Raw genomic sequence first — 12356 nt, 5'->3', positions numbered from 1 at the left:
ACTGCTGAAAAAAGCCCCCAGAGAACAACATGTGGCCCATGCTGTTTTCTAATCTACAAATTTCCCTATAGACCGCAATGGTTTTTAGATGATGTCAGGTAATAACTTTCCCATACATAAAAGAGTCTACCTGCCGAATACAATATTTTATGTTTAGAATCAAAGCAAGAGAGGAAGAAGAAAAATAGCTGGAACAGCATAAGTGAATGGAAAGTCAATTCTGTATCTAGAATTACAAGTCATGTTAATGTAACTAGGAGAAAGTAAGAAAACTAAAGAAGGACTAAGAAAGAGAGTTTAGCGGATGGAAGTTAGCATTTCTGGAGAATCATTTCTGGAGTTCATTAAACTGGAGGACATGGCACAGAGGGTATTATTAGGGCAGGACAGTGGCAAAGAGAGAGAGAGAGAGAGAGGCTTGTAACAGAGAGAGGGATTAAGAGGGAAGTGACAATGTTAACCTAGAGACTGTGTTGGAGATGAGTGAGGGTTTGCTTTATGAAACCTTATTAGCAAATTTTCTAGCGTTACTTTCTTACTAAGGAAACTTTGTTAACATACTTACGCTAAGTCAATTTAAATATGGCTGGTACATACATGTCATATGTATGACTTTATTAGTGTTGGTGAAATTGCTAGAAATGCCCACTTATTATAACAAATGTCCAAGGAAGCAAAATAAAAACAAAAGAGATTCTCTAATGTCTTAAAAATCAGCCCACCCTAAAACCAATTTGGTATGAGCTTCAAAAAGTGTAAATAACATATATTTAACAGTTACAACTTTTAAACATAATCCCACATTAAAATATGAAAACAAACACCAGCTTCTTTCTTTTTTAGGACATTTTTTAAAAACAAGATATGATGTCACTGAAATAGTGATGATATGGATGTAGCTTCATCTTAACATATCGCCAGGAAGAATGAAAGTGAGTGAGTGAAAATTAGCCTGGTTAACGGTGCAAAAGTTCTCAAGTGCTGAGCTTTTTCGTTAGCATGTTGTCTTCTTCGCCTTTTAGTAAATTGACAAATTTGGTGTGAATTGTCACTTTGGTGAATTTTGCCATAAAAAACACAATTCTCCCTTTAGTAAATGTGCCCCTATGAGTAATTTAGTAGAGGAATAGATGACAAATAGGAAAGGGAGCAGATGGGCGATGGGGACAAGTAGAAAAGCATAAAAGATGTATGAATAAACAGTTAAAAAAGGAAATTGACAGAAAAGGTGACTGTAGACAGGGACTGAGAAATATCATGATAGTACAAAGCTGTAAGGTAATGGACCAAGGCCAAGAGGAAAGATTAGAAAAATACAGGCTATACTAAAGCATCATTCTTCACCAGGCCTCTTAAACATGTCTGTCACCATCACAAGGAAATGCATTAACTTTAGCATCCTGGCTCATTTATCTGGTCTGCACCACTGGGAAACTAAAGGAACAAAAACATTAAAAGTGACATTAACAACACAATCAAACACACATTCTACACACTTTGAAATGTGTTTGGGAATTAGGTATTTTCATTTATAGTCATTTTTTTAAAAAATATATAGTGAATAAAGTACCCCCTCTTGTAAAATATAAGGATATTATAAGTTACCGAGGAGTTTCATGACCATATAAAAACACGAGGCTGAAGGTCATAGAACTTCGAAGTATTTATTCTTCTAATCCTTCACTCGAGCTAAGTAAATGTGCCCCTAACAGTAGTGAAAATAGTGACCACTTTTCCTCCTGCAGGATAGTTATTAAACCAGCAATGGACGAACTAAATATATACTTTACTACCTATTATAGCAATGGGTAACTCTAGGGTTGTCAGTCCATGGAGTAGGTTTGAGTAAAAATCTCACTTTGAACCTTAGAATGGTGTTAAATGTGTTCTGTCCAAGAAAGGCCTACTGGACACACAAGTGCAACATAGCATAACAGAAGCCACGCACAAAAGGTGTGACACTACGCTGAACCTCTTTGAAAATTAACCGTCTATTATGCATGTTTATTAAATACAGTATATTGTGAGTGACAGTACTGACACTGAAAGAATACTGAATTCATTCTGAACCTCAGATTTCATACAACAGGGAAATATTTTCAATATCCCCTTATATTTGCTTCTAATTTCATCAGTTAGACTGTGCCTGTGTGCCCCTGTAAGTCGCATTTAGCATGCAAACAAATGCTCTAACTGATCTCACATAAATTTTCCTGATCTTCATGAGGCCTTAATGGATTTCATCACATAAATCTGTTGGATGGAAAATTTAAGAACGTTTTTTGGAAGGCAGAAATATTTAACTGGAGGACACGATACACCCCAAGCCTTTCAAATGATTCCATAGCATCCATAATATAGAGTCAACATTTGATTTTTATCTTGCCCCCAGACAGGATATTATTGTCCCATGACCATGACATGTCAATTGTTGGACAGCGCTGATGTCAGGAAATGAGTGTAAATCTTAATTTCCTCCTTCATCCATATCATTAATTTTAACTTATGCTATGATAATTAGGTGCAATTGGTAATGATGCCTCCTCGTGTTTATTCACACTGCCAGTTGTTTCTTATGTGAAAGCCATTAAGTGTGATGGTCAAAAAAGAATTCTTTGAACTACCCACAAATGGATGGTCTCACTGTTTTCCTTTAGATCACAAACTGAAGGCACCCTTTGACTTGTGTTGCCTCATTTTTGGAGAGGTTTTGATACTAGTAGATAGGATTATAGAAAATCAAAGTCTTTAACCAAAGTAGCACTCTTTCCAAAGCCCAAAATTTACAAAAATCGTTGTTGTTTTTCTAACCACAATGAAGCTGTTTTCCCTGTAATAGTGAGCATTTGCTTAAGGGTGTGCTGCAACTTGCACCCTACTCACCAATACCCCAAATTAGAATTGGCTTTTTTACAAAGAGTGCAAGTTGCAGCATATATTTTTCTTAATGCATTTGTTTGTGTGAATGGTGTCCCTTTAAGCATGTGGCAATAATAATGGTGTTAGGGTATAACTTATTGGACCTCAGTAAATCAGGGGCATGTGTTGCCACAATCAACTACTAGGGGGATCCTGGAACTAACAGTTCCACAAGGTATTACAGAGGGTGCATAGCCACAAATACTTTAGCTTTCATACGTATATGAGCCCTCATGTCATATGATGTATAGGGTTGAAGTTACTCTAAATATTTCATAAAGTGAGAGAAAAAAATTAGTGATATTTTAGGAACCTTGCATACAATACTCCAGGGGTTTGCCCAGTTTTGCTTATATAATATAACTAAAATAACTCTTCTGACTAACCGCCCACACATTTGCATTTCATCCCAGATTGTCTACACACCACTTTTTGGGGAACATGTGCAGAAGAGTTGTGAGTGTCATCATAGTCTTATCTTTGTAGTTCCCCCAGTTCTAAAACAACGAATAAAATCTACACTGACATGTTATTTAAAAACCACTTCTTATGGATGTCAACCGATTTCCTTAAATAACGGTACAATGAAATAAATAGCCTAGTGAATATGAATACAGGACGGAGCCAGCACAATATAAAAACAAGTACTGCTGAATGCCATGTCACATAGCAATTGTTTATGAATACACAGTCTCCCTCTCAATTTTATACAAACACACAGGAATCTCCCTAGTACCAATTTGTGTGTCAGGCATTAAGATACTGCGCAAAACAGCACCGTGATATATGGGAACACAGGATTCACACTGAAGCAATATGTACAGGGCCGGCACTATACTGTATATACATCCAGGGTTCATCTTTAGCCGAGTATTTAGTGCCAAACGCATTTACTAAAGATGAACTGGATAATTATGTGTACAAGAGAAAAGCCTTAGATATTTTTATTCAATATGTATTGTTACAATTCTTACAAGGAAGTGAAAATATAAACAAAGATAGGAATGAAAGAACATAAAACACAGACAGAAAGAAGCAGCATGATAAAGTGTAAGCCTAGTATATTGGGCTGTTGGTTGGTTAATCCTGTGGCTGTTGTGCAATTAAAACTCCCACCATCAAAAGAGAAACACAGATTTGCTATGAGTGCAGATACAGGGAGACAAAGGTTAGTGGAAGCAGAGTCATGCACACACACCCCATGTACAGCCTGAGCTATCCGGAGCCAGGTACAAGTGCAGATGACAAGACTCCAGAGCGCACTCACCTTATCTCCTGTGTGCATCACATAGGAGCGCTCCTATCTTCAGTAGTTGCATCCTCCGTACCCGCAAAGTCAGAGACACCCCAGTCCATGGCAGACACCCAAAACCCGCTCCTCTTGTAAATAGGGAATCCAGCAGGCGACACCACTCCTGGTGCGGGGGGAGTACGTGCTCCCTGTCACCCCCTCCAGCTGTCACTGCCCCCCTTTCTCCAGACAGCGAGCCCCCAGATGAGAAAGAAGCTTCTCCCCTTGCGAGGATGAGGGTGGGATCGATAAAGCGGGGTTTATGGTGAAGGGGTTGCCATGCCAAATGAATCGCTGTCTTTCCCTCACACAAATGTGGCGTTAGTGATGCTGTGAGACAAGCCGTGTCTGTGTGCCCTTGCGAGCAATGCTATGCTGATTCAGAGGCTCTGCTCCCTCCTTATCTCATCTTCTATCTGGCAGACTGGCCCGCCCCTCCCAGCAACTGCAGAGATGTTGCCTTCCATTGCCCTGTGCATTATGGGCTATGTAGTCCCGTCATTTATAGATTCTTATTCAAACACTGAAGCATATTGTTATCATGATTCGCCTTGCTTTCTGATCGGAATTTTTTGTGTATTTACTGGACATTCGCAGATCTGAAAATGTTCTTGTTTGATTGCACTGGATTCTGGGCCCCCTTCTTGCCTGAGCAATGCATTGTGGGTGTGGATTTGCTATTCTAGGTCACAATCTCCCCCTCTTCTGGATTTGCAGTGTCTAGTTGCCCAGCTGTGCTTCTCTTGCAATTTCATTACTTAGATGCTGCCGGACAATCCATATATTATGGTTATGGGATGTGGGATTGTTATGGCTCTTCTGGCTGAGAGACTCCTATTTACTCAATAATAAGATTTGCTGATGGTGCATTTGTAATAAATCCTGCCAAGTGTTCTGTTGGACTGGCATGTTCTAGGCATTCTAGTGCACAGCCAAAAGCCTTTTGTCTAGGGATGGACGAATTTTTTCATCTTGTTTCTACGCAAAAATACACCCATGGACTTGTATGCCGTTGTGCGTTAAAAAAAAGACGCGCATCAAAATAATTTCGCCGCGCAATAACATTTTGTGGGCGTCGGCGACATTTCGCCGGCGGCGAATTTTTGGTGAAACGAAAAGGGTCAAATTTGCCAATCCCTACTGTTTTGTCCAGCCTCACTTTTCACTGTAATGTTGGATCTCATTCTATTTCCAATCTAGTTGTGCTGGTTTATTTATTCTGTTGAGGATATGTACATTAGAGTCATTATTATTTCTCCTCTGTGGCAGATTTATCAAGGGTCGAATTTAGAAGAAATGGGAGGTTTTTTTTTGAACTCCCATAACGTTGAAAATCAAATTAAAAAAGACCAACCGGAATTTATTTAAAAAATCGTAGTGTTTTTCCTGCGGGTGACCAGGCTGTATTCAATCGTTCGAAAATGGAATTTGCAATATTCCCTAGTCGAAGTGCACAAAAATAGCTTGAAATTCGAAGTATTTTACTTTGAATTTTCAATTCGACCCTTATAAATCTGCCCCTAACAGTCTTGTTTCTGCACAGAGTGCTTTAGTACAATCTGCTTTATCAGTTTTCTTTAAACTATTAGTACTGGAGACTGGCAAGTGTGTGTGAGGGGGTTAATATATAATTAATAATAATATTTGGTAGATAGGGTTTGGAACCATAATGAACCAACAAACCTCCACTTTGGTTCCTGCTTCTTCGACTTTCTACTGGCTTCCACTGTAATGCTTCCTATTCACCTGACTGTCTTGTGCTATTGTTTCCCTGCATTTAATGGTATAGTCTCACTGTGGCTGTGATGCATTTCATGACACACAGTGGCCCCATGCATTGTGACCCCAAATCCATCATCAGTAATACCCCAGACATCTCATCATCATGCTTCTACGGGTATGATTTATATGATGTAGGGAGTGATGTAAAATCCTTATCTTGCAAGACTGTGATGAGCACTAAAGCTGGTCCTAGGAGGTATGTCATTATAAGGGGTCCAATATGGGCCAATAGGTTCAATTAGCCTAAAGCCAAACCTGATTGCAGGCCTAGACCAGCTGACAGGTAGGTTGTAGCTGCATACACTATGGGGCAGATTTATCAAGGGTCGAATTTCGAAGTGATAAATACTTCAAAATTCGAAAATATCGAAGTCAAAGTTTTTCACCGGAATTTGTCCGTTTAGCGGGGAAGTAAAATCATTCGATCGAGCGATGAAATCTTTCCAATCAAAAGATTCAAAGTATTTCATCCATCGATCAAACTATTTTTCTTCGACTTCAAAAACCTTAGAAAACCGCTCTAGAAGGTCCCCATAGGCTAACATTGCACTTCGGCAGGTTTATTTTGGCGAAGTATTGAAGTCAAAGTTTTTTTTAAAGAGACAGTACTTCGATTATCGAATGGTTGAATATGCAAACTATTTTACTTTGATTTGAAGTCGAAGTTGTAGTATCCTATTCGATGGTCGAAGTATCCAAAAAAAAACTTTGAATTTCGAATTTTTTAACTTCGAAAATTCCCTCAAATTCACTTCGACCTTTGATAAATCTGCCCCTATATATCTCGATAAAGGTATATTCTGTATTTTGGTTCACTATACATCGAGTTTACTAACATGTAAACATTATTTAAACCCAATTATAATATACATTATAATGCCAATTATAATGCCAGATAAACATACAACACAATTAGACTGAGAACAGTATGTGATTTCTTGTAACTTGTTATATGATTTTATTCTAGCAGGTATTCCTTTTTTTTATTTTCAATTGTTCCTTTCTGTGCCAGTCACCAACTTCTAACTGAAAACATTAACCCTACACATCCCAAATGTAGACTGTACCCAAAATCATAAATATTTGGCTCTCTGGGTTAGCAGGAGCTCTAGATATTTAATATTTACAGCTTCTCATTTCCCCAAGTCTGCCTGTGATTACTCCCACTTACATTACACCTCAAGAACTGGTTGCACAAATATTAACACTACTGGGAGAACCAACTTTATAACAGCAGACCTTTTGCCCTTAGCAAATGCATACTTTTCTGCAAGAGCTCTGTTGTCTCTGTAGCAGTCTAGATCTAGCTTTCATGTCTAATTTCTTTGCTGTCCTCCAACCCTAAACATCTTTCCTCAACTTTTATCTCCTTGCTCTGCCCTCCTACACATATTCCTCTCACAAGATTCACTACCCACGATCAGGCCCGGACTGGCAATCTGTGGGTTCTGGCAAATGCCAGAAGGGCTGCTTTAAGGTGCCATAGAAAGTCAGTATTTAGTGGGTGGGCCTCTGTGTGGGCTGATTGTGCTTCTGTGTACCTGAAATGCCAGGGCCTATTTTAAGTCTCAGTCCGGACCTGCCCACGATCTTGGCACTCACCTCAAGAATACCATCAGACAAAAGATTGCAGCTCAGCTATTCATATGTTTCTGTGTAGACCCTGCCTCACTCCCAGCTTCTCCCTTACTATTAACTATAAATAGGAATAATATTTAACCAAGGACAGGCAACCTTCAGCTTCCCAACACTACTACAATTCCCAGAATACTTCCTCACCTGAGCTACTGTCCTGCATTAGGTAGGCATTTCATGCTTATCTATCCCTGCTTTATAGGGATGGGCGAATTTTTTCAACCTTGTTTAGCCGCAAAAATGACACCCATAGACTAGTATGGCGTTGTCAAAAAAAAAAATTTGCTGCGCAACAACATATTTTAGACCTCCATAGACTTTGAAGGACGTCGGCGACATTTCGCTGGTGCCAAATTTTTGGCCAAACTAAACGGGTCAAATTCGCCCATCCCTACTGTTTTATATTGTCATGCATTTGCCTGTCTCTCAGTTTGTTCTCTTAAATCCACCCCTCATAATTTATTATTATGGTTATGGGATGTGGGATTGTTATGGCTCTTCTGGCTGAGAGACTCCTATTTACTCAATAATAAGATTTGCTGATGGTGCATTTGTAATAAATCCTGCCAAGTGTTCTGTTGGACTGGCATGTTCTAGGCATTCTAGTGCACAGCCAAAAGCCTTTTGTCTAGGGATGGACGAATTTTTTCATCTTGTTTCTACGCAAAAATACACCCATGGACTTGTATGCCGTTGTGCGTTAAAAAAAAGACGCGCATCAAAATAATTTCGCCCCGCAATAACATTTTGTGGGCGTCGGCGACATTTCGCCGGCGGCGAATTTTTGGTGAAACGAAAAGGGTCAAATTTGCCAATCCCTACTGTTTTGTCCAGCCTCACTTTTCACTGTAATGTTGGATCTCATTCTATTTCCAATCTAGTTGTGCTGGTTTATTTATTCTGTTGAGGATATGTACATTAGAGTCATTATTATTTCTCCTCTGTGGCAGATTTATCAAGGGTCGAATTTAGAAGAAATGGGAGGTTTTTTTTTGAACTCCCATAACGTTGAAAATCAAATTAAAAAAGACCAACCGGAATTTATTTAAAAAATCGTAGTGTTTTTCCTGCGGGTGACCAGGCTGTATTCAATCGTTCGAAAATGGAATTTGCAATATTCCCTAGTCGAAGTGCACAAAAATAGCTTGAAATTCGAAGTATTTTACTTTGAATTTTCAATTCGACCCTTATAAATCTGCCCCTAACAGTCTTGTTTCTGCACAGAGTGCAGGGTCGGACTGGGGGGCCCGGGGCCCACCGGGACTGGTGTCCAGGGCCCCCCTCTGGCCCCCGCTACCTAGGCGAATCGCCGCTCGGCATAATTTCCTAGGCGGCGCATCACGCAAATGGCGCTAGGCGCGCATGCGCAAACGGCGCTCAGCGCGCATGCGCAAACGGCGCTGCGATGCGCCGAAATTTTATTTATTTATTTTTTTAAAAAACTGTTTGGGAGAGGGGGTCTGGCCCGGCGGGGGCCCACTAGGGTCGGGGCCCACCGGGTATTTTCCCGGTATCCCGCCGGGCCAGTCCGACACTGACAGAGTGCTTTAGTACAATCTGCTTTATCAGTTTTCTTTAAACTATTAGTACTGGAGACTGGCAAGTGTGTGTGAGGGGGTTAATATATAATTAATAATAATATTTGGTAGATAGGGTTTGGAACCATAATGAACCAACAAACCTCCACTTTGGTTCCTGCTTCTTCGACTTTCTACTGGCTTCCACTGTAATGCTTCCTATTCACCTGACTGTCTTGTGCTATTGTTTCCCTGCATTTAATGGTATAGTCTCACTGTGGCTGTGATGCATTTCATGACACACAGTGGCCCCATGCATTGTGACCCCAAATCCATCATCAGTAATACCCCAGACATCTCATCATCATGCTTCTACGGGTATGATTTATATGATGTAGGGAGTGATGTAAAATCCTTATCTTGCAAGACTGTGATGAGCACTAAAGCTGGTCCTAGGAGGTATGTCATTATAAGGGGTCCAATATGGGCCAATAGGTTCAATTAGCCTAAAGCCAAACCTGATTGCAGGCCTAGACCAGCTGACAGGTAGGTTGTAGCTGCATACACTATGGGGCAGATTTATCAAGGGTCGAATTTCGAAGTGATAAATACTTCAAAATTCGAAAATATCGAAGTCAAAGTTTTTCACCGGAATTTGTCCGTTTAGCGGGGAAGTAAAATCATTCGATCGAGCGATGAAATCTTTCCAATCAAACGATTCAAAGTATTTCATCCATCGATCAAACTATTTTTCTTCGACTTCAAAAACCTTAGAAAACCGCTCTAGAAGGTCCCCATAGGCTAACATTGCACTTCGGCAGGTTTATTTTGGCGAAGTATTGAAGTCAAAGTTTTTTTTAAAGAGACAGTACTTCGATTATCGAATGGTTGAATATGCAAACTATTTTACTTTGATTTGAAGTCGAAGTTGTAGTATCCTATTCGATGGTCGAAGTATCCAAAAAAAAACTTTGAATTTCGAATTTTTTAACTTCGAAAATTCCCTCAAATTCACTTCGACCTTTGATAAATCTGCCCCTATATATCTCGATAAAGGTATATTCTGTATTTTGGTTCACTATACATCGAGTTTACTAACATGTAAACATTATTTAAACCCAATTATAATATACATTATAATGCCAATTATAATGCCAGATAAACATACAACACAATTAGACTGAGAACAGTATGTGATTTCTTGTAACTTGTTATATGATTTTATTCTAGCAGGTATTCCTTTTTTTTATTTTCAATTGTTCCTTTCTGTGCCAGTCACCAACTTCTAACTGAAAACATTAACCCTACACATCCCAAATGTAGACTGTACCCAAAATCATAAATATTTGGCTCTCTGGGTTAGCAGGAGCTCTAGATATTTAATATTTACAGCTTGTCATTTCCCCAAGTCTGCCTGTGATTACTCCCACTTACATTACACCTCAAGAACTGGTTGCACAAATATTAACACTACTGGGAGAACCAACTTTATAACAGCAGACCTTTTTGCCCTTAGCAAATGCATACTTTTCTGCAAGAGCTCTGTTGTCTCTGTAGCAGTCTAGATCTAGCTTTCTTGTCTAATTTCTTTGCTGTCCTCCAACCCTAAACATCTTTCCTCAACTTTTATCTCCTTGCTCTGCCCTCCTACACATATTCCTCTCACAAGATTCACTACCCACGATCAGGCCCGGACTGGCAATCTGTGGGTTCTGGCAAATGCCAGAAGGGCTGCTTTAAGGTGCCATAGAAAGTCAGTATTTAGTGGGTGGGCCTCTGTGTGGGCTGATTGTGCTTCTGTGTACCTGAAATGCCAGGGCCTATTTTAAGTCTCAGTCCGGACCTGCCCACGATCTTGGCACTCACCTCAAGAATACCATCAGACAAAAGATTGCAGCTCAGCTATTCATATGTTTCTGTGTAGACCCTGCCTCACTCCCAGCTTCTCCCTTACTATTAACTATAAATAGGAATAATATTTAACCAAGGACAGGCAACCTTCAGCTTCCCAACACTACTACAATTCCCAGAATACTTCCTCACCTGAGCTACTGTCCTGCATTAGGTAGGCATTTCATGCTTATCTATCCCTGCTTTATAGGGATGGGCGAATTTTTTCAACCTTGTTTAGCCGCAAAAATGACACCCATAGACTAGTATGGCGTTGTCAAAAAAAAAAATTTGCTGCGCAACAACATATTTTAGACCTCCATAGACTTTGAAGGACGTCGGCGACATTTCGCTGGTGCCAAATTTTTGGCCAAACTAAACGGGTCAAATTCGCCCATCCCTACTGTTTTATATTGTCATGCATTTGCCTGTCTCTCAGTTTGTTCTCTTAAATCCACCCCTCATAATTTATTAGACATTTAGGTATTTTCATTATTTAATGCATTAAATTTAGAAATTTAAAAACTTCGAATTTCGAACTACTTTTTGGGTACTTCGACCAATCGAATAGGCCTAAATTCGACTTTGACTTCGATTCGAAGTAAAAAAGTTAGACTTCGAAAATCTAAGTACTGTCTCTTTAAAAAATTCGACACTTCGCCTCCTTAAACCTGCCGAATTGCTATGTTAGCCTATGGGGACCTCCTAGAACCTATAGCCAACATTTGGCTAAGTTTTTAGAAGTCGAAGTAAAATCGTTCTATCGATCGATTAAATTGTTCGAATCGTTTGATTCAAAGTATTTCATCGTATGATCAACGATTTTACTTAGACCGAATATGGCCAAATTCGATTAAAAAAACTTTGACTTCGAATATCGAAGTAATAAAATTCGATGGTGGAATTTCAAAGTTTTTTACACTTTGAAATTTGCCCCTTGATAAATTTGCCCCTAACTGTTCTCTTACAAACCCATTGGGTTATTCCAACCTGCTTTAAATGTGCCCTGTTCATACTTTCCAACCACCATCCTCCCTATCTTTTACTGTTACTACTGAAATTCCATGTCTTTACCTGCCCTAGCAAACTATTTTTGCTTTCCTAAACCCTTGTACTGTACGTGATGTCCTATGTCATCCTGCATCTTGTTTTAGGCTTCACTGCTAAACATACGCTGCTGTAAGTAGGCAGCAGCAGCCAAATCTGTAACCAATTAAATATCATTCAATCAAAATAAATCAACACAAGATTGGCTATAGAAGAGATTAATTTGATAGTTAATTGTATTAAAGATGTATTTCACCTTTAAGGTAACTTTAAGT

General features: G+C 39.4%; 1 protein-coding gene across 2 annotated transcripts in view; it reads right to left on the bottom strand.

The window, feature by feature from the left end:
• lingo1.S (leucine rich repeat and Ig domain containing 1 S homeolog) overlaps positions 1-4684 on the bottom strand; it is a 125570-nt gene extending 120886 nt beyond the window's left edge. For both annotated transcript variants that reach the window (XM_041588360.1, XM_018255572.2), the window contains exon 1: positions 4187-4684. The gene's annotated coding sequence lies outside the window, so the exon portion shown is untranslated. The remainder of the gene's footprint in view (positions 1-4186) is intronic.
• Between the last annotated feature and the right edge of the window lie 7672 nt (positions 4685-12356).

This window comes from Xenopus laevis, chromosome 3S (assembly GCF_017654675.1).
Source record: "Xenopus laevis strain J_2021 chromosome 3S, Xenopus_laevis_v10.1, whole genome shotgun sequence".
In the NCBI taxonomy this organism is placed as follows: domain Eukaryota; kingdom Metazoa; phylum Chordata; class Amphibia; order Anura; family Pipidae; genus Xenopus; species Xenopus laevis.
Note: the sequence above shows the minus strand (reverse complement) of the source record. Positions and strands in the feature narration are given on the sequence as shown.